Source organism: Rhinolophus hipposideros (genome assembly GCF_964194185.1).
Source record: "Rhinolophus hipposideros genome assembly, chromosome: 4".
In the NCBI taxonomy this organism is placed as follows: Eukaryota; Metazoa; Chordata; class Mammalia; order Chiroptera; family Rhinolophidae; genus Rhinolophus; species Rhinolophus hipposideros.
Genome location: NC_138050.1, coordinates 40,318,493 through 40,339,589, shown reverse-complemented (window position 1 = coordinate 40,339,589; position 21,097 = coordinate 40,318,493). Strand labels below are relative to the sequence as shown.

Genomic DNA, 21,097 nt, shown 5'->3' with positions numbered 1-21,097 from the left:
CACAGGGTCTGGTAATACGTAAAATAGCAGTGTCCCTCCAAAAACATTACTAAAGCCCTAAAATGGCTAGAAAATATTCAACAGAAAGTTAACTTGATTCAACCTTTTCAAAGTATCATAAGTTAGTTTTAGCTTGTCTTTATAGTAGATAGAGATAGAAATATAATGACAGACACAGACATAGACAGGGTGGGGAGATAGAGAGAACCAATATGTCATGATGCAAGGATGTTTAGCATTAAAACCCAGTTAGACAAAGTAACCATGAAATATATCCAGAAACTGACATTGTCTTTCTGTATAGAAAGACGCTGGTTCTTTCTATAACCCATTCCTTACCAATCTCATTCCAAGTGTAGTACAATGTGGGGAGTAATGGATTTCTTAATAGCGAGAAAGGAATATGACTTACTTCTACATATTTAAGCAAGCTATGGGACTTTGAGCATGTTATTTAACATCTGTGGACCTCAGTTTCCAGAAACTCTAAGGTTCTTACCAATTCTGAAATATAGGACTTTGAGTGCGTGGGTTGTAGATTACACTTAAACTTCACCATTATCTTAAGAAAATCCTGTTCTTATTGTTAACCCTACAACCTTTTGATTAAAAAAAAAAAGCATGCACATTAGTGACACCTGGGTGCTAGTTACATCTAGGAAAAGAGATCAGAGTTAACTTAGGAAATTACTTTTTAAAATGCCACATTTAAAATCAGAGTCGAATTTTAGAATAGACAAGATTTCCTCATTTAAGATTAAAGGTTAAATAAAGGAAAATTACCATTCCAATAAAATGGGAGGAAGAATGAGTTGACAATGTATAAAAAGTTCCCAATCACTGACTCTGGGTGGTGAACACGCAATGGGATTTATAGACGATGTAATACAGAATTGTACACCTGAAATCTATGTAAATTTACTAACAATTGTCACCCCAATAAAATTAATTAAAAAAAAAAAAAAGTTCCCAATCAGAGCAAATGTCAATCAGCCTACCAACTCAGGAAAAAAGAAGGCTGTAGATTTCAGGGAGAACAAGGCAGACTGTGAGAAAACATGAAATTCTCACCAATAACCAGTGAAATTCAAGTAGAAAGAAAATTCAACAGGATATTTGTTGCTTTGGAAATTAGCCAAGATAATTGGCCAATAGAGAGGGAAAAAAGAACAATCTCAATCTCATGAGATGAAAGATAACTGAATGGCAGAACAAGTAGATCAAATAATTATCGACTGCCATATAGCATTTCGATTCTTTAAAAAAAAAAAAAAGTCAAGGTTCAAAGGAACAGTTTGCTGCCTTTGAAAGTAGTATTGAGAAAGAGGTAAAGATGTAAACTGAAACTAAAATTATGAGAAAAAAGAAAGGGAAAATCACAAAATGTAAATTAGTAAAAACAATCAAATATCAATGGAAAACTAAGACTCCACTGGTATCTAACTTGTAACGTAAGATGCATTAACATGTCAGTGTATTAAAGCATTGTTAATTTTACATCATAGTATTTAAGTTACAGGATATCAAGGAGAAGAGTAAACATCACTCAAGGACTTTAACTCCTTTTTTTAGAGGAAGGAATTAGTGCAGTTTGGATGTACACAGGATAATTTTATCATGTTAGGTGGAATTGTGACCTTGTTATTATCTGTATTCGGAAATTAAGTATATTTTAATTTGGGTTTCAAGTTGACAAGGAGTGGAGTTGTGTATATATGGATAACTTTGACTAATATGGAACCATTTACCTCTTTTGAAGAAAAGAATAGAACAGAGAAGAATGAAAAGAGGTAGGACTTATGAATAACATCTCACTTATTTTATTCCATCCAAAATACTATACCTTGATGTAGGAATTCTCTTATGACAATTCATTTAGAAATTCCAAGTCTGCCTTAGAGTTGCATAGTCAGAACGTTATAGTATGCTTGCCAAGATTCAGATCGAATTAATTCTACGCACCTCTATCAATATTCTTAGAAAGTAGAGATAACAGCAAAAGCAATGTAAAATACATTTGTAATGACTTGGATATCTTGGATGTGACATGCAGGAATCTGGGAAGACCCGCAATAGATCAATCTCTTCTTCCATTTGAAGGTAACGACTTTAGAAAGGAAAGGAGGCTAAAAGAAGTGATACCTAGCTACATCTGTGATATTGAAGAAAAATATTTGCATTTCTGGACCAGTTCTTATGAATAGAGCATTCTAGTATGTTTTTTGATGACTATAATTCAAAAAGTTTTGGATTTCATATGTTCCACAGCTAATGGCCAACTTGCTTTGCTAAAGCTTGAACTTGGAGTTAGCAAACACATCACAACAAGTTTTGGGGATCTGAAAATCAAGATTTTTAAGACTCTTTGCATTCAGAAAAAATTCTTTATAGCATGGTCTATTACAACCTGATTCAAGGGCCATATAGATCATAGAATCCAGGTACGCCAATCCAGTCCCTTAGATTTAACTTCACAGTTGCAGGCCTGAAGCAACTTGCCTTATAAGTGAATACTGGGAAATGGAATGGGACATCATCTGAGGTTCTTGTCCCAACCTCCTTACGCATAAATAGTGAAGGATGCTTCAGGCCTGCAATGTACCAGAATGGCCCCTTCCTAAGAACTGAGGATGCCTGGAGGCGGACATAAGCAAGGCCCACTCTTTTCCATTTGGGAAAGAGAACCCAGGCCTCCGTCTGCGCTGAAAGGATGACAGGAGCAGGTGTATTTCATTCATTTAGTCATTCAGCAGACGTTTGTTGAGGACCTACTGTGTACAAACAGAACATGCACGGTACACACATTTCACGTTGGTACATAGAACCCGGATATGAACTCCATTCCGACCCAGCCCCCAAGCTTCCGGTCTCCCCCTGCAGGGCCTCTTGCGCTACCCATTGCGCAGGCGCAGATGCGACCCACTCCTGGAGCAGAATGCAGTGGACACGTGCCTGAGTGGTTCCACTTTGTTCCCGAAGTTTCCAGGGGAGCCAGTGCGAGTTGTTGTTTCGCTGTGAAGACTTAGATTCTGAGGAACTGGGCAAAGAAGGCAGCTTAAGGTTTGTGGGGAATGTGGAGGATAAGGTGAGACGGTTTAGAAGCTAGTAAGGTTCTCCGTGAATTAAAGAGGGAAAGAATATTCATTATCAGGTAGTGCGGGGATTCCTAACTTTGGCCCACAGGTGGGTGTCCGGGGGGGCCTGGGCCCTTCCACACTGAATGTGAAATGTTAGCTTTTCTCAGATTAGCTAGTTCCCATGCCCGCGCCCTCTCTGCCCTCGTGGTGAGAGCGGCTGAAGTTGCCCGACGCCTCCGTTCGCAGCCGGGGAAGCTGAGGCACCGGGAGGGGAAAGACCTGCGGATTGGAGATGGTCTCGACACTGTCCCTTCGATCGTTGGTTCTCAGTCGCCGGAAGGCCGGAAACGAGAGCTCCTAACCCTCCGTGCCCTCTGCACGGAGCTGGGTGCGTCGAGCGTCCCACAGGGATTCGTTCCAGGCCGCGGGCGCCCTGGTGCGGTTTGCCAGGGGGACGGGGGCGGAGCCGCGTCTACTGGGGGCGAACACTGGGCGTGGCCTCGTCGGGGCGCCGCCCACTCCTGGCCGCCACTTGGACCCACGCTCGACCTGCGACTCCGCAGTGTGGAGGCGAGGAAGCCCGCCCGGGTGACGGCTGCCGTCGGGGGCCTGTGCCACCCGGACCATCCGGGCTGTCCGCGCGCCGCGTCTTCCCCGAGCAGACCCGGCGCTCAGACGATGCCCGCCGGCGCTGGCCGCCTGCTGTGTCGCTGCAGGAGCCAGTGGACGTGGGGGCGCTCGGGTAGGTGAGGGCGACTGGGGAGGGCTCGTGGAGGCATTCGGACTTGGACGTGGGTGCGGGAGGTGAGCATCCCCCGACGGCGGACGCGGCGGGCAGGCGGGTGGACTTAAGTGCCCGGGGGTGCGGCCGCCGCGTGTCCGTGGCGCTTTAGCCGTTGTAAGGGCTGAGCGGAGATTTTGCGGGACTGCTTCGCCTTGGTAGTTCTTGACTTTTTGAATATAGTAAACTTTTTCGGGTCCCACAGTGGTGTGGATGCAGAAAAAGCCTCCTATCAGATAATTTAATATGAGGCACTTCGTAAACCCATCCATACTCAGATCTTTTATGGCAGTTTCTACCCTTGCCATGCTTGTGGTTGAATTTATTCCATTTATTTGGAATGCTCAGTTTGAGGTACACAGTCTAAACAAAAAAAACTGTTTAGTAATGATGTTACAGAAACTGGAAAGGCTGAAGATGTTTGGTAACTCCAAGGCTAAAAGATACCACAGTTCCCCTAAGTTTTAAAAATTGTAGGCTCCCGGTACAATGTGAAAGCAACCCAGCACCGTTTAAGTGCACTGCTTGCTTTTTCGGATAACAGATAAATATGGGACTATTTTAAAGTATAAAGTCGAAGTGACATAAAATTATAATTTGCTTATTTAAGTTTTTGAATTTCCTTTTTGACAGTTATGGGAAGTGTGTATGTATAGAGAAACAGAAGTGTTGCAAGCAAAAGTGATTGAGTTCACATACAGAAAATTTTTCCTAGATGTTCTGAAAAGGTTTTAGGCTTCATTCAAAATATATCATTGCTGATTGGAAAGGAGAACATTTGAGGCTTACAGGAGTAAACTGGAAGAGTAAAATCAGTGGTTAGGGATATTTTCAATGCCATGTCATTACTCACTGTCTTCAAAGCTTCTAATTGAAAAGCAAAAAGTCTTTACCTTCTTGCCCAGATATTTAAAATTCTGAACCTTCCCTAATCAAAACAATGTCAAAATTTTTGAGAGAGTGCCTAAGAGTCTAGTCTGAATACCCATGCACAGTTTTCACTTTAAAAATTTATTGATGAATTCATATGACAAGGGAAAATAAGGAATTAGCTGTAGAAGTCAGTTGTGGACCAATAGGAAGAATAGCATGATAACTTTTATTTATGTTTTCTGAAATTTTAACTCTAGTGGCAGTGATAATTTCAATTTCAGTATCTACGGTATTTCAGCCATATTTTATTTTTATAGTTTAGTACCTTAAAATTTTTATCATTTCACAATCTATACATATGGAATCATTTTGTACATCTGAAACTGACGTAGTATTATATGTCGATTATAGCTCAACTGAAAATGTTTTATACAACCAGTAAAATATAATTAGAGTACATTTATTAATAAAATATCATTACAGTAGTTTAACTCAATTGCAAGTGACCTGAGGATCACTTTTTCTCTCAGTACACCAACTAATGTACTTGGACACTTTTAAATTATAAAGTTGTATTTACTATGCTGAAAGATGACATACTGTACCTGGATTGCAGAATTTTTAAATTAAGGAAAACAATCACTATTTTCACAGTACCCTAAGATTAATTTTAGAAAATTGACAATTATGATTTTTGGTACATGTGTTATTTTGGTCTGTGTTTTCTGTGTTCCTATTTCTTCTGTCATTTATTTCAAAATATGTTTGCTTTCGTGAAGGATGATTTAGAGAATTTGAAGTGCCTGCATGTTTCCTGTTAGATGTGGTGGAATCTGATTAACTCTGCCAACCCTGAATATGTTGCACAGTTGGGATTAGTTTTCATCTAAGTCTTACCTTTTTTCTGGTCATATCCTTGTTACTTATCCTTATTTACTAAAAAGGAACTTTTTTTCCATTCAACAGATGTTTCCAGAACACCAATGTTTTATTGATTGATTAGTAGATATATTTATAAGTGATATTCTAGAGTGAATTGATTTTAATTTGTAATAATTCAGTTTCATAAAGTTAATCCAGTAGTAAGGTTACCTTGACAGAAATTAACTTTTTAGAGACAGCTCTATTTTACAAGGTGAGGTAAAGTTGCATAATAAGCTGAGCAAAGTTCAGAAAATTTTAAACTCGTATATAGAGTAAATTTGATGACTGCTTTAATGAACAACTTTGCCTATTAATATAGTCCCTAAAGTCTTGTAGGAACTCTATATCCTTGGAATGTATAATCCACATAATGCAAAGCCTTTGTAATTACTGCTCTTTGAAACTAATGATAGCTGCTCCTGAGGGTCTGTCTTTAATTACAACAGCTGAGACTTTGGCAAAGATGCAACTGCTGCCTTTACCAGTGTGGTTGTGAATATATGTGGACAATTAAATCCTAATCAGAACCTAATTTTCATTTTGGATAGCTTTGATAGTGCTTATTGGACCCTAGATATACAAGGAATACTTTGATTTTTAGGTTTCTCTGAGAGGTTTAACCCACTGTACCTCAAGTTGAGGATTTTGAGGACAGTAATGCAATAGAGAATAATCACTGATTTTAGTAGCTAGCTAGTCAGGATACAAATCTAAAACCTGCACAAGTGCATCCATTAAGGGAAGAAAATTCCTTTTGCCAATGAAGGTAAAAACCACATTTTTTCACACTTTTTTATAAGTGTGAGAGCCCTGCCACATTTAGAGGTTGAACAGCCAGACTATAAAATAAGTGTGTGTATATCTGTGTGTATTTAGAGGTTGAACAGCCAGACTATAAAATAAGTGTGTGTATATCTGTGTGTATTTAGAGGTTGAATAGCCAGACTACAAAATAAGTGTGTATGTCTATGTGCGCGCGCGCAAGAGAGAGAGAGAGAGAGAGAAACATTTTTAATATTAAATCAACAGGAACCATTGTAATACTGTTCTCTAGAGGTTCTTAACTTGGGATACATAGACTTCAGTGATTACTTGAAGTCCCTAATTGTTTGCAAAAAAGTGTGGAGTTTGTTAATTTTTGTTAAAGAAAAGATATATGGCTTCATCTGTAAAGGGTGTGAAATATTGCTTCCCCAGAAACAAATTTAGCAGTAATAAACTTGAGAGAGGTTGTTTTTAGAGGAACACATTTTCAGTTTTATAAACTGAAATGGTGAGATAGTAGCAGAGCTAGGACTCAAACCTAGGTTTTTGACTGCCAATCCTTTGCTTCTTCCCTTAGTCCACATTTATTGCACCTCGCAGTGCCTTTTTTTTTTGATAGGACAACATCCTCTACTCTGGTTTACAAGTAAAGCCTTGTTTAGAGAGACATTTCAAGCTCACATAAGCATTTTAATGCCAGATCTTAACTGAAACTGTGAGCAAAAACATGAATTATCTGTAAAGAGAGATATGAACAAATATTTTTAATATAAATAGATGAAAACATTGCCACAAATTTTGTGCCATTAATATAATAGAGCGAATCAAAAAAGGACAAACCGTTTATAAAATCAACAAATTCTTTGCTAGTAGAATTACATATTGTAGTGGTAGTAAGGGAAGTTTAAGCCCTTTGCGCTTAGAATGATAGTCTTATTTAATAAGGTTTATGTATCTTTTACATTATGTGTATTGTGTTTTGTATGAAAACATAATTAGCTAAGGAACAGGAAGCAAGTTCAGCAAACAGCAAAAGCAAATTTTAAAGAAAAGTTCTATAAACCCATCTTTCTTGAAAACCCAGGTTTTTGTGTTTGCATATGTCTGGCAAGCCCATTTCAATTAAACCTAGTATTTTAATTTTTTCAAACTTATGCCTGCTCATCTGAGGTATTTCGCCCATACAAATACAAGCACTTTTATATACAGAGGGTGCCAAAAAAATGTATATACATTTTAAGAAAGGAAAAAACTGTATTAAAATTGTAATACTCAATATATACCAATAACAAAAGATGAATGCAAGTCCCATTTGACTTCAGCAATTACAAGAGGTGCTCAAAGTGGTTACCATCAGTGTAATTTTAATATGTATATACAGAGGGGGCCAAAAAAATGTATACACATTTTAAGAAAGGGAAAACTGTATTAAAATTGTCATACAATGAATGATGCTAGTTTTCATTTGATTAACGGCATCTTTTGAGCGAACGTCATGCTACATACACATTGCTACCGTAATTCAATTCAACTTCGAAAAGTAATACTTAGATAACATCTCTTAACATCTCTTAAAAAGTATACATTTTTTGCCACCCCCAGTATATAGTTTGTTCTTTCTAAAGGCTAAAAAGAGAATAGGGCCTCACAGGTCAATAAATAGCATAATTATTTGAAAAAGAATGAAGGAATGTTAAATAATTAAGATTAATCTGTAAGGTTTAAAAGATTACACCTGATGTGGTTAAACATGCACTAATAATAGCCAACACTTATATAGCACTGAATAAATAATCATTGTTCTATGTGTTGCATATATTAACTCAGTTAATCAATACAGCAGGAGAGTGTCAGTTAACTGAATTAACTTACTAAGGAGATAATTGCTCATTTTCACTTTCACATGTGATGAAAGTGAGGCACAGAGAGATAAGGTAACTGGTCTAAAGTTGCACAGCTAATAAGAGGTAGAACAGGATTTGGAACCAGGTGATCTGGCTTTACCAAACTGTCAGTAAAAATATTTATCTCTGATCTATGGTATGAGTAAGTTAAGTAATTTTCTTTCTAAAAACAATCTATCTGAACTACTTATGCTAAAAAAATTTTTAAGGAAAATTATTTGCTACAGATTTGTTGTCTGGAAAAATCTGATAGCAAATTATTCTGTTTTGGTCACCGTATATTTAAAGTGACTATCCAAAAGTAGGACTAAAATTTTCAGTCTTGACAGAAGAATAGTATCACAAAAATCAAGGAAAATGATTCAAGTTTATTTCCCCACCTAGGGTGATCTGACCAGTATTCTGGGTACTTTTCTCCTTGGGACTCACTACTGTTCAAGTTTTTGCCTACAGGTTCTTTTAAGCCCTTTAGAGCTCCAGTCCATCTACTTGGCGTAATCCCCACCAGGTTTATTTCAGTATTTTAATCACTGCATGATTAAACTGCTTCTCCCGAATTTTTGAGACACCTGTTTGTTACTAAAGTCAGGTAAAATTTTAAAATGATTGTGATGTTAGAAATACACAAATTATGTTGAAATCCGTCCTTGATAGGAACATTAGTAAGGATGCACGTTATTAACTTGTTGCCAATATGAAAGTTGGATAATTGCCAGTTGTTCCCTTCTTAAATTTAAGTTTAAATATGGAAAAAAAAAACTTCAGTTTTTAAATGAACTTTCTGCCTTTTTCATGAAAAGGATGTATAATTAGATAAATTTATTTAGGAATTATAATTGTATGTTAGTATCTTCTGGGCATGACTCCATTACAAATACACATGATCTAATATTAGTTATCTTTTTAAAAAATTATTTTTTACCTTATTTTTCTGCCCTCAGCCATCCATTTCTTACTTTTAAAAAGGCTCAGAAGATCACAATAGGTGAATAATGATTTTGGTGGCTATGTTTTCTATACCAAGAAGTGCACAAAATGAAACTACTGTTGAATCTTGAACTGGCACAAAAAAATAGCTTAATATTTTAAAATGAGAAGAACATCTTGAATAGCAAGAATAACTCAATGCACAGTTTATTGAGATTAGAGGGCAATCTGAGGAATACTGTTGATTTTTAACAAGAAAACAATCCAGCGCAGGAGGAAAAGTTGATTTGGAGTTGGTTCAGTCCTAGTCAGAAACTTAAGAAGCAATGCCTCATGTATTACCTGTATATATATTTTTTCTACTTTAATAAAAAATGAATTGTGTCGCTTTTTAGATATGATGTATTTTAGAGATTATTTTGTCGTTGGGAAAAGTAACTGATAGATTTTCTACAAGGATTAAATAAGGTGCTCTTATTATTTCTCTTCCAAGAGTTTTATGTTTTTGATTCCCTTGAAAATTTTGTGTTATTATCTTTAATCATCTGATTATTCCTTTGTATTTCCCTAATGCCTTTTAAAAAGTCTCATAGCCATAATAGATTACCTACTAATCTTATCCTTATACCTTTGCAATTCCCTAACTCCTTTTTGCGTGTAATTTCCATCAGCTGAGCAGAGAATGGATTCAGTTTGGGATTATATCGATTGATTGATGTATTCTTCATCTTTAACAGCCCTGTAGCTCAATTAACTTCCATACTTTACACATTTCTAGCAACACATCTAATGTCCAAGACTTTTGCTAGGCAATAAACTGTTTATATCTGCGTAGGGAGGACAAGAAGTGGCTTTAAGCTGGCAAAGTGGTGACTTTCTTGCTATTTTTATTTGCTTTTCACTGTGTTTGCAATGTAGTAATTTAGAGGAAGGCATTCTTTAAATATATTACTTGGGTTCACTAATAGCAACAATTACTCTCTTATTGTGTTCGTCTATAAATATTATAAAACAAGAGTGATATGTAGAGGAGAAGTGTAGGTAATCCAAGTTTATTTTTCTTGTTATAAAGTAGGTTGCAAGTTATGCTTTGCTAGTTTACTCCATGACAGAGTGGTTCTATTTTGATCAAGCCAGTCAGAACTTGGGCTTTTAAGGCTGAAGAAAGGACTAGGACTAGAGCAGAGGTGTCCAAACTTTTTTCAGCGTTTTTCACCAAGGGCCAGATGCGGTAAAATACACAAACAACTGGGCCACTCACCCGAGGTAGAGTGAGTATTGCCTCACCTGGTTTATTTAAGTAAACTAAATATATTTTTGGAATTTGCTGTGGGCCAATTGACAATGGATTGCGGACTGCAGTTGGCCCACGGCCGCAGTTTGGACACCCCTGGACTAGAGGATTGTCTAGGATTGTCTAGGATTGTTGAAGAGTCGAGCTGTTTTTTCACCTTTCTCTGTAACCAGGATGACCTTGTCCTCTTTGTGGAACCTAATCTATTTTTACCAAAGCTCCTAGCTCCAAAGGGAAAGAAACAAGGGGAGTCCTAATCTTTGGGGGCCCCTTAACTTTAATTATTCCCCTGATGAAAAGCAGCTGGACTGGAAGTACTCTTTCCCATAGTTCAGACTCTTGGGATAGTCATTAAAGCATGTAAATTACTTTTAACTTTATTCTCATTTGACTGTGTGTAATTAGATGGATACAGGATCCTCCTTGGGCCTGGAGGGAGAGCCTGCCCCAAATTTTTAGGGAAATCCATCCAAACGGTACATCAGAACAGAATTAGTTCTGAGTCACCACAAAATGCAGAAATCTTTGAGTACTAGTTTTTGCTTCAGGTTTAGGAAACCTCTCATATTGAAGGTTAGTTGATCCTACATAGACAACTGACGTGGGTTATTGTGATGAAATAATTAAACCACATAGTTTAAAAGAGAATACCTTTTGCCAATTTTCTTTGCCCTGAGGGCAACAGACTAAATTTCAGCAACAAATATAAATGAATTTGCCTTAAGAAATACACTGGTAATCCTTAGACCTTTCCTTTCTGGGGTGCCCAAATTTTATTGGTCACGATTATCTAGATTGGTGGTTCTCAAAATGTGGTTCCTGAACCATCAGCATCACCTGCAAATTTATTAGAAATAAAAATTCTTTGGCCTCAGCTCTGACATACAAAATTGGAAACTCTGGAGGTAGGACCATGATCTGTGTTTTAATAAGCCCTGGATGTGTTTTAATAAGCCCTAGAATCTGGGTGATTCTAATATATATTATAGTTTGAGAAATACTAACTCTAGATCATCAGGGATGAACCATGATTTTTTTGCCTTGCTAGTCCATTGCCTTATAAATACCTTATTCCTGTGGGTGTTACTGCCTCTGTAAACACCAGGAATTGGCAAACTGTGTTATTGGTATTACATTAAATGGTACCTAAGATAAAATTGTTGGTGGCCTTCACATTACTTTTCTACTTTTTTGTCATTCCTTCTTCCTGAGTGCCTGGAACAAGGTAGCTGCTTGGTAAACATTTGTTAAGTGAGTTCAGTGCCTGCCTCCATTCCCTCCCCATGAAGCAAAACCAGTTTCTTTTCTTATTTCTTTTGGATTTTTTTCTCTGCAGGAAAGTTAAGCCTGAAAATGATGTTCCCTGTTAAGAATATTTCTTTCTCCTAATAGTGACACTGGTTGAAAGATTGCTGATACTAAAAATAAAAAAGAAGAAAGGGAAAAAAGAAATGGTGTTTATGCTTTCCTCAGAAGTATCTAAGATCTCAAACTTAGCTTACAGTTAGAATCACCAGAAGATTGTGTTAGGTCACGGATTGCTGGGCCCAACTCCTAGAGTTTCTGAGTCAGTTAGCAGGTCTAGGATGGGACCAGAAGATTTGCATTGCTGACAGGTTTTCAGGTATAGTGATGTTGCTAGTCTAAGGACCACAATTGGAGAACCACTGCCCTTAGTTCACTCACCAAAACCAGAAGGTAATTTCATGAATGAACGTTAGTTCCTGGCACTATAATTGGAAAATATATACCTGGATAACAAACTTACTGAATAATATTTTTTTCCAGAGGTGTTTGTTAAAATCTTTTTCAATACAAGACTTTTTTTTAGACTTCAAAAACTGACTCAAAACTCACCTTCCTAAATAACCAAATTTAATGTGAATAGATTCTTTACCCAGATTTTGCCACACTGATCACGTCATTTCTCTGCTTCGCTGCTTCTTTTCCCCTCAGGTTTTGTCCAGAGTTTAGCTAAGCAACTCCAATATATTGCTGCTACCTCAGCATTCATTTTGTTTGCCCAAGCAGCCTGCAGTGAGCTTAAACTGACACCAGTCCTCTCATGGAAGTGCATGCCCTAGGTAGTAGCCCTCAGAGTCACAAGCAAATGGAAGTTTCTGGTATGACTTCCCCAACAGCCCTTGTGATCCACAGCCCTCCTCTGCCTCCCGTTACCTTCCCCTTGTTCTCCCCTTAGAAAAGGCCCCCATGTGGCTTACCAAAACCCTGCTCTTTTGGTTTGAGTTGACCAGTCCAGCCTTAGCCCACGAAACCCAAAGCACTCCACCCAGAGACCCTGAAAAGGGCCTTAACTTCCATGTGTGGTCCCTTGAGGCATGTTAAGGACCCGTGAGTAATAAAGTTCTCTATTTCAATTCCTCTTGTGGTCTGTTATTGAACCTTGACTCACCATCTGGTACCCTGTGCTCCGCTTGATAAGCGTTAATTTGACAGATTCATTATAAGCTTACTGAATTTTCAAATATAATTTTATACTCAAACATATGTTGCTTGTGTATCTTCTAAGTTGATAATTTGCTTAGTCTCTATTTTCTGTCTTCAAATACAACAGGTTCCTAAAGAAAGGGAAAGTTGAGATTTATTTTTAATTTTTTTTTCTCACAACTAAGCACAATTTTGTAGACTTGACTCCTCATCACTTGAATTCTTACATAACACATTCTTAGCATCTCTTGTAACAAGTTACAATGAGATGAAACCGAGGCTTTTCCCCTCAACTCTTCTATAAGCCTTTTTTTTTTCTTGCTAAATGAATGATTTAGAGAAGAAAATCTGAAAAATGTCAATGGATAAAAATTCTTATATTTAAATGTAATGTTAGTTGTATATTTTCAACCATACCTATACAACTACATACCTCCCACTGCAGATTAAATTCAGAGTTACTGTACTAGACAGGTTCTAGTCAAGAAAAAGTCTTCAAGACAGTTTTAGTTTCTTTTTTCATGGAGTATCTCACAAATTTCTGGAAAGGCTTACCAGATCAGTACCTTATTTGTTAAAACCTATGGTTGGTGTTGCTCTGTAATTTCAGTGTCCCCATAGCCACACTTATTTATTTTTTTCCTATTCCAGGGGTTTTGTTTGCCACTGTTTGCCCATTCCAGAAAGTCTGGAACAGCCTGTGGAAGTGTCTTTGTGTTTAACATCCTTCCTTGAGTAATTTTCATGATCAAATTAAAAGATAATTGGCCACTTCTATGTCCTTATACTTATGTTTCTTATTATACATGCCAGTTGTGTTAACTTACAAATTTGTTTCAGGATTTTATTAATGTACTGACTTAAAAATTATCCTTTAACTTACTATAATTATAATAGACATGCAATGCCACTAATCGTCAATTTCTAAATGTACATGTTTCCCATATAATTATTACTAAATATTTCATACCATTATAGATAATTTTATGTGAATGCCAGCTCACACGGGAATTTGTGAGAGATATAGACCATCACTATCAAATTGCTCAGAATTTCTAGTTCCAAAATTAATTTGGCATTTTATTTTTATATGTCAGTCTCTCATTTTTATTGAGATTTAGTGAATAGAAGTACCCTAATTGTTTCTTTATATTCTCTACTTTTATTTCTTTAGGTCTCTTGGGCAATTACATTTCATTAAACCACTTCAGTAATACATCAGCAGATATTAAATCAGTAAAGGATAAGATGTTCTTTTGTTTATATACTGAGTTTTACAGTGTATAGTAATACTTTATTTTCAAAAATGGATCTATAATGCCTATAAATACCTTTTTTATTTTCTTGCATGCTTAACTTGGAGGAGAAAAATCTAGAATTTGGAGGCAGTCCCAAATTTTGCTGGATGTTTCACTCATAAAAAATACCTTTTCTTAAAGAATGTGTAGCATTTTAATGTATGGATTAGTACCATATAGATATTACCGTGTAATCAGTAGTATTATCCTGAATTCAAGGCCTAAGTGGTATTTTAGTATTATCCTGAAATCAAGACTTAAACATGAAGCTAGTTGTAAGAGTTCATTAAAATTTGGACAGTTATAGTTTGTTATTGTTTCCATGGTGCGTACAATCGGAGTTAAGATTTAAATGACTGTAAAAAGAAACTTAAGAACTGGTTGAGATGGTGTAGTGGTTTATAATCCAGATATCAAGCCTGGATTTGAAAAACAGTTTCGCACCTGGGAAACCTTAGGGAAGTTTCTTAAACTTTCTGCGCCTCGATGTTCTCTCATCTGAAAAATGGGAATAATACGACCAGTCAGTGAAGATTAAATGAGATGCTGTATATAAAGTGCCTAAACAGTGCATAGTATGTATCGTAACTGTTTACAATGACTGTTATTTAAATTTTTGATGTAAAACTAACATAGTTACTTAGTGTTTAGTGTTTTTTCTGTAATACATAAAAATCTAAGAGCAAGTTCATCTGCTTTGTCACAATGTCATTTTCTCTACTAGACGACTGCCTAAAAGTAATGAGCTAATTCTGAATAGCAAATGAGAATGTACTGAAGGGAAAAGAAAGAGAGGGACTTACAGAGAAAAGAGGAATGAGAAAAGAGAAAAGAAAGCTGGGGTATGAGAGAGAAGGCACTGAGACATGCAGAAAACAGACCCCTTCTGCTCCTAAAATGAAACAGAAGCAAAAGGGAAACAGAAATCAGGAGAAATAAATGAACAGAGAGGACAATAAGATTTTTATGACCGTAATTCTCTACATATTCCTGCCTTTTTTTTTTGTAGATATCCCTTTGTCATTTTTCATGTATGGACTGAGTTCTGATCATAATCATATGATGGTAGATTTCATTGAAGAGTGGTAAGTATTTCAAATAACGGCTTTGCTACTGCTATTACTTATTTTACTGTATTGATTTTGTTTTCAACCCACTTTCGGTAAATGCTTTTACTTTACAATTGATTTATAAATAATTTGGCATTAAAAAACGTATATGAAGAATGTGTATATTTTGTCACACATTGGAATACTTTTAAAGTATGTATATTGTAGGGACAGAGTCCCAGAGAGCAGTTTCCAGGCTCTCAGCCTCATGTGGAAAGGTGCTGGCTCGGTTATTAGATGGCCATCAGCTGTAATGATTTAGCCATTAGCCACTAGTATAACTGCCGTAGCTACGCTAGCAAGGGGGTTGTTGGTTGGCACAGAAGCGGACGGCAGAATCCAGATCGTGTGGCTCCTGATTCCTGTGTCACCAACTCAGCCGTCAGCTAGACTATAGTGGTACGAACTCCCTATCCACGCTCCACCCGCCAAGAGCAGGAGTGGGACCAGAGACCCTATGACATATATATTTATCCTTTGCAGTAAAAATTTATTGGGTATTTATTTTATATGGAGTTATGATTGCAATGTACAGGAGATTGAAAATTGAGTAAATCATAGTCCAGTGGAGAAGATTGTCCCATATGAAATTGACCTTAATTTAGCATAAGTATTGAATCTTTGAATACCTAATTTGGAAAATCAGGCTAATATGCAAATGTTCCTTAGAACATTGGTAGTATTCATGATTTAGAACTGCCTTTTGAGCCAATACATAAGCAGGATAAGAAACTCAGTTATTTTGTAGCAGATGTTTTGATGTTGAATCAAAGGTAGTATTGCCACATTTGGTCACCCATATATTATTCAGATGGGTTTTAAATTATTTTTGGTTGATTCTAAAAATAAAACGTCTCAGAGAATGGAAATAGGACCAATTGTTGACATTTAAAAAAATAAAAGTGCCATTGTCATAAACAGAAGTACTCTGTCTACACAAGTAAGTTTTCTAAGTATTCATAATTTGAAAGTTAGGGGAGAGTTCTGGGCTGTTTAACTTTTTTTTTCTATCATACTTTGATGGTATCAAGTTGCATGCAGTGTACAATTTCTTATATATGCCTGATGTGGAACCACAGAGAAAATGTAAAAAACAAACAAACAAGCCTGAAAGTGGTAGACAGAGGACCAAGTGCAGAAGCCTGAAAAGTGGTACAGAGAGGATGAAGTGTAGAAGAAGGCAAAGCATTTTATAGTTTACAATACAGCTTTCAGCCTTACTGAAACACTGATGAAAAGAGTAGAGCTAAGGAGCAGACATTTAATGAGTGACAGAATCACGAGAAGAAACCCATGTCTGCTGATTTGTTGTGTAGAGTCCTTTCTCTACTATGTCGTAAGTACTTTTAATAAATTATTTTTGAAACCAATTCCATAAAGACAACTTGGAAGGAAAGTGAGAAGTTGAATTGTTAAGTGACAAGAGTATGAGCTCTCTTGCCAGGTTACCCTCAGCTGTATGTAATCAGGCCAGAGATTTTAGATTTTTTTTCTACCATATCCAACAAACTCAAAAAGAATCTGGAGGCTTTGGCAAGAAATAAATGATAAAGTTTTTTTTAAAGAGTTTTAGGATTTGCAAACCAGAAACACAACTAGGCAATACCCAGAGTTTTCCAAAGAAGGAAGAAGAGCTAAGAGTTCTTATAGTCAAAAGCATATTTTTGAGAAGAATCAGTCCTGCATTCTTATCTTAGCCTGTGGATTGGTCTGAGATGGTAATTCTCTCTGGATGACTGGTGGTCTGGATAATAGATTCAGGCAGTCTGGATATGTGAACAGGACTGGAAAGTTTAAGTTTCCAGCTTAGTTATAACAAGAATAGAATCATCTCTTCATGCCTCAACCTACTTGATTTTAGTAATTTAGCAGCTCGATTACAGTGACTCCATTTTATTTCTTCAGTCTATTCCTAAAGTCCTAAAGTAACTGTACCAATTCATATGATCACCAGAAGCATGTAAGAGTTCTTTTTGCTCTGCACCTTTTACAACATTTGATACTGTCAGACTTTAATGCTGATCTGAGAGGTATGGAAAAAATACCTCATTGTGGTTTTAGTTTTTGTTCTCTAATTGAGCATTTTTTCATACTTTTTTTTTTTGCTATATGTGCCTTTTCTTCTGTTCAGGATGTTTTCAGGTCTTCTGTCCATTTTTCTTATTGAGATATGGATGATTGGTCCATAATTTCATTTTTCAACATTAAAATGATTGATCCATTTGGAATTAATTTTGGTGTAAGGAGCAAAATAGAGCTACAGCTGTGTGTTTTTGTTTTCTAATTGGCTAGGCACTTGTTTCAATACCATAGATTTCCCCACTGATGTGAAATACCAATATTAGCATCTTCAAAATACTGTGGGTTTGTTTTTTTTTCTCTTTTTCCTGACTATGGTGTTTCATTGTATACTGTTGTGTCATATCACAGTTTTAAGTTGTCAATTATTCATTATCCCTTTTTTATTAATAGAACCTGAATTTAATGTAGTGGTAGTGTACCCAACTATTAATAATTATAAATGGTGTGACTATTAAGCAAATTTTTCTCCAATTACTCTCAGAATTTCCTTGATCATTTCCTTGATCTGTGTCTTCTTCCGTATGGCCTTTAGTATTATTTTTGTCGACTTGGAGATTGAATGAACTTTAAAGACTTAAATGTAGGAAGATTTTGCATACTCACAATAATAATTATTCCTCAAAAATATAGTACGCATATTCTCCTTTTAAGCAAATCTTCTATGACCCTCAGAGTTTTTAGACGTCTTCATACCAGCCAACGCTGTTTCCTAAGTTTATTCTTAAGTATTTTATATTTTTTGTTGCTATAATTTATGGAATCTTTTCATTTTTTAAGAGGTTATACATTTATATCTTTATTACATTTATTATATCTTTATTACCTTTGTAATAAAGATATAAACTGATAAATCGCTCTCTTCCTCATTGTTAAATTACCTAATGTTCATTTCTCATAGGCAACTAATGTTATTGATTTCCTTTAGAGATAGTTTATACACATTTAATCAAATACTCTTATATTTTTATTATTCAAACATAAAAAAATTAAAGCACATACAAAAATCAAATGCTATAATGAACTCCTGTCAAACCTCAGCAGTTATAAACTGGATAATTTTTAATTAAACCCAGATACCTCGTTATCTCCCCCCTCTTGTTGAGAGAGAGAGAGAAAGGGAATAAAATCAACTTGATTGATTTTTGTTTCTTTTTTTTTTTATAAGTGGGGGGCGCAGCTCACAGTGGCCCATGCAGGGATCGAATCGGCAACCTTGCTGTTATTAGCACCATGTTGTAACCAACTGAGCTAACAGACCACCCCCTACTTTATTGATTTTAAATCAACTTTGTTGAGAATGCAGCCTATGGAGAAGAGATGAAAGATATGAATTAGGGGTTAAGAAACATGAAGAGTAAAGGTAGAAGTTTGAACATACATAACTAGAAGTTTCATTCTAAGAAAATAGAGCAATATTCAAAGATAAAGATAAACATAACTGTCTAAGACACCAAGCCTTAGATATAAGAAATCTATCAAATACTTAGACTAGAACATCATGATAAAAATGCAGAACACCAGAGACAAAGAGATTTTTAAAAGCTGCCAGAAAAAGAGATGGCCTATAAATGAATGAAAATTAAATTGGAGGCAGTTTCTTAACAGGAGCAGTGGATGGCAGTAAGTATTAGGATAATATCTTCAGAATGCTGAAAGAAGATAGCAGTCAGGAAAATTTAACCTGATATGGCATGTCTCCCTAAAAATATAATTTATCATTCAAATAAAGAATTAAAACATTCTCCCTAAAATCAAGGAAAGGACCAAAACGCCTGTCAGTATCACTTACAGTCAGCTCTCCATATCTGCAAGTTCCATATCCACAGATTCAACCAGCCATGGATAAAAAATATTCGGAAAAAAATGTTATGTTGTTGCGAAGTGTACTCCATAGTTAAGCCTAGGATGATTGTATCTGTACTGACTATGTACAGACTTTTTTCTTGTCCTTATTTCCTAAATAATACAGTATAGCAACTATTTGCATAGCATTTACATTGTATTAGGCATTATAACTAATCTAAAGATGATTTAAAATATATGGAAGGATGTGCATAGGTTATATGCAAATACTATGCTATTTATGTAAGGGACTTGAGCCTCTACAGATTTTGGTATACATGGAGGTCCTGGGACCATGTGTATATCAGAGGACAACTGTATTTGACAGACTCGACATATATTAGAATTCCTAGTCAGTACAGCAAGGAAAACCCAAGAAATATAAAAAATGGAAAAGAAGAAACAAAACGGTAAGTCACTATTATCTGGCTTTGAATTCCAGATTCAGCACTTCCTAGCTTTGTGCCTTTGGGCACATTACTTAACTTCCCTGCACTTCTTTTTCTAATTTAAATAAAGGTATTTTGTAGGGATATTATGAGAATTAGTGGATTGATATATATCTAGCACACTTAGATAAGTATCTGGTACCTAGTAAGTCTTATAGATAAATGTTAGCCATTATTATTATTATCACCAATGCCATCTTAAATATAATGGCAGTGAATAAAATGTAACTTTTAAAGATACCATGTATAGTAATTTTAAAATTATAAAATACCTTAGAATAAATTCTTTAAAACATGTAAAATCCTCATGGAAAATTATGAAACTTTACTGAAAGATATTAATGACATGAATGATAAGAATAAATGGAGAGATACACCATGTTCACAGATAGGAAGACTAATATAACAATGTCATTTCTCCCAAAATTGATCAATAGAGGCAATGAAATTACAGTTAAAAACTAAACAAGATTTTTTTTAGATAAGCTTATTTTAAAATGTGTATGTAAGAGCAAAGATGCTTCAGAAGAACAAGATTTGTTTTTTTCTTTTCTTTTGGTTATGCACAAACATATATCCAGATTTACTGTGGTATGGTGTTGGTTCAGGGATGCAGAAAAACACCAACCAGTAAAACAGAGCAGAGAGCCTAGAATTCATGCATATATAGAAAGTTCATTTTATGTCAGAGATAGTATTATAGATAAATAGGGAAAGGAAAGGTGATTCAAATAAATACTAGAAAAGTTTGATATTCACATGGAAAACTGAGCCACTCTTCTTGACCTCAGACAAAAATCAATTTCAGGCAAACTAAAAACTTAAAGATGAAAGGTAAAACTATAAAATTTTGAGAAGAGAATATAGGGGATTATCTTTATGACCTTTGGGAGAATTATTTCTTAAAGTTGATCAAAAGCAAAAAGGAAAGCACCAAAAGTAAAGGAAAAAGTCATGATTTTGACTACATTAAAATTAAATATTTCTGTTCAAAAAATTGAAAAGACATGTTCTAAAAGTTGCAGGAATTATTTGCAACGTGTAAATTGATGAAGAGTTAGTATCTCAAAAAGATTTCTTGCAGTCCACCTGAAACTAATTTTTTAAAAAAAGGATTTCTTGTAAATACATAGAATAAACAGCCACATAAAAAAGTGGGTAAAACACTTGAACAGGCATTTCACAGGTGTATAAACACAAATGGCCAATAAATATACTCAGTAGATGATCAGTTACATCAAAAATCAGAGAAATGCAAACTAACCACAATGAGATATCATTTGCATCTATCAGACTGGCAAAATTCAAGTGCCAATATCAAGTG

General features: G+C 35.7%; 1 protein-coding gene across 1 annotated transcript in view; it reads left to right on the top strand.

The window, feature by feature from the left end:
- The first annotated feature begins 3,636 nt into the window (after nt 1–3,636).
- Nucleotides 3,637–21,097, top strand: part of TEX15 (testis expressed 15, meiosis and synapsis associated) — a 59,403-nt gene continuing 41,942 nt past the window's right edge. The window contains exons 1-2 of the mRNA XM_081046388.1: nt 3,637–3,819; nt 15,301–15,376. The gene's annotated coding sequence lies outside the window, so the exon portion shown is untranslated. The remainder of the gene's footprint in view (nt 3,820–15,300; nt 15,377–21,097) is intronic.